The sequence below is a fragment of the Penaeus monodon genome, chromosome 1, assembly GCF_015228065.2.
Source record: "Penaeus monodon isolate SGIC_2016 chromosome 1, NSTDA_Pmon_1, whole genome shotgun sequence".
NCBI classification, from domain to species: Eukaryota; Metazoa; Arthropoda; class Malacostraca; order Decapoda; family Penaeidae; genus Penaeus; species Penaeus monodon.
The window spans coordinates 60,531,077-60,533,576 of record NC_051386.1 but is presented as its reverse complement, the minus strand read 5'-3'; positions in this window follow the sequence as shown (position 1 = coordinate 60,533,576).

Genomic DNA, 2,500 nt, shown 5'->3' with positions numbered 1-2,500 from the left:
GTGGTTTTGGGGTTTGTGTTTGTGCGTGCGTGCTGGTGCGTGCGTGCGTGCGTGCGTGCGTGCGTGCGTGCGTGCGTGCGTGCGTGCGTGCGTGCGTGCGTGCGAGTGTGTGTGTTTTACGGGAGAAAGATGAGTTGACAGTAAGGTGTTCAATGGAGCTAACACGAGCGCTGCTTGCGACAAAGAACCTGCATATGGGTTTCTTTCTAGCCAAGGCTCGTCACCGTTATACGTGTATTCACAACGGCGGTGAAAGATTACAAATCGCCTGACGTTTCTCGTGACTTCTGACTTCGTACGACCCCTCGTTCCCCCCTAATAAAGGGTTTGCTTCGATAAAAAGAAAAAGATAGTAACAATATAATCTGTAAAATTCTTAAAAAAAATATTTCGATAAAGAAAAAACGCCCGGTGTTCACATCTCCTTCCCTAAATGTTCACTGGATCGCCAAAATTTGGGGATTAGGTAATGGCCTCCTTTGGGGAAATGCGTTTTTTTTTCGACCGATGAATCGCCTCGCCATCGCTTCGAGTGGGAAGAGGTTAGTTTAAAAAAACGCAGAAGTCTTTTTAAAAATATGGGGGAAAATATAGATTTTTTTTACAGGCCCCGGGCTAGGAAGGGGGGAAACAAAAAAAAAACCACACGTAAAATAAGGGGCCCCCCGGGACACACCGCAAAAAACACACACAAAACACACACACACACACACACACACACACACCACACACACACACACACCACACACACACAAAACACACACACACCAAAACACACACACACACACACACCACACGAAAAAACACTAACGTATATGTCGCGTGTTTTGTATAACAAAAAAATGACATTTTTCCGTTTTGGGGGTTGAAAACTATAAAACCGTAATATGGAGAAAAATGTCCTTTGGTTTTTCGCCGAAGTAAAAAAGTTTTGGGTTTAAAAGAAGGAAAGGGCAAAGAAAGTTGAATTTTTAAAAACAAAAAACTATTAAGAAGGTTTTCGTTTTTTCGTCAGGGAAGGGTAGAGTTCGGGAAGAGAAAAGTATTTATGCTATATTTGGCGAGACTTGTGCAGCAGCCATAAAAAAATGTAGGAAAGGGGGGACGGATGGAAACCCTAACATTATGATTTCCCCTTCCTCCTCTTTTAAAGATGTTTAATGCCTTTAAACAACTGCATTTCTAATTGGGGGGAAAAAAAAACGAGCATACACAAAAAGGGTTATTTTTTAATTCAGATCGGTTTGATATTCAAACATTTTTTTGCCGTTCCGTATATTATTGATTTCCATATATCATTAATACCGATTTCCATATGCCATTAATATTGCCATATAGGGATTAATATTGATTTCAACCTATAATTAATATAGGTTTCAATATATAACTAACATAGCTTTCAATATATAATTAATATCGATTTCAATATATTAATAATATTCACATATATGAATAAATTTGATTTACATATTTTATTAATATTTCCATACATTAGCAATGTTAATCATTCTTAACTGCTTCATCTTCTTCGAAACGAAACACCAAGAAAATACAAGAAAATAAAAACTTAGAGACTCAGTAAGTTCACGAAGTACAACCCTGTCCCTGACGCTATTAACAGTCACATTCAACATCCCACAAGCACACTTCCTCCTCTTCCTCCTCTTCCTCTCTCCTTCCTCTTCCTCCTCCTCTCCTTCTCTCCCTCTCCTCCTTCTCTTCCTCTTCATCTTCCTCTCTTCCTCTTCCTCCTCCTCTTCCTCCTCTTCCTCCTCCTTTCTCTCCTCTCATCTTCCCTCTTCCTTCTTCCCCTCCCTCTTCCTCCTCTCCATTTCTCCATATCTTCTATCCTCCTCCTCTACTCTACATCCTCCTCGTCCTCGTTCCTATTATTCCTTCTCTCCTCCTCTGCCCCTCCCCCTCCTCCTCCCCTCCTCCCCTTCTCCCCCTCCTCCTCCTCTCTACTCCTTCTCCTTCTCCTCTCCTCCTCTCTTCATCCTATTCATTCTCTCTCCTACCCTTCTCCTGCCTCCTTCTCTCCTATCATCTCCTCCCGGTTTCCTCCTCTCTCCTACTCCCCTCTCTTCCTCTCTCACCTCTATTCCTCTTCCTTCCTCGATCCTCTCTCTCATCGCTCTCTCATCCCCTCCTCCTCCCCTCTCCCCTCCTCTCCTCCTCTCCTCCTCTCCTCCTCCTCCTCTCCTCCTCTCCATCCCCCTCCCCTCCTCCTCCTCCTCCTCCTCTCCTCCTCCTCCTCCTCCTCCTCCGTTTCTCTCATCTCCTTCTCTCTCACTCTCCTCTCTACCCTCCTCGTCCCCTACTCCTCCAATCTCTTCCTCCTCCTCTACCTTCTCCTCTTCCTCCGTCCTCTCTCTACCTCCTCGTCCGCCTCCTATGTCCCTTCTCGAATTACTCCGGTATGCTGTGAGATGCTCTCTCGTGGCGTGGTAGGTGGAGTTCGTGAAGTGTGTATGTAGAAATTTTGTGTGTCGTGTGTGTG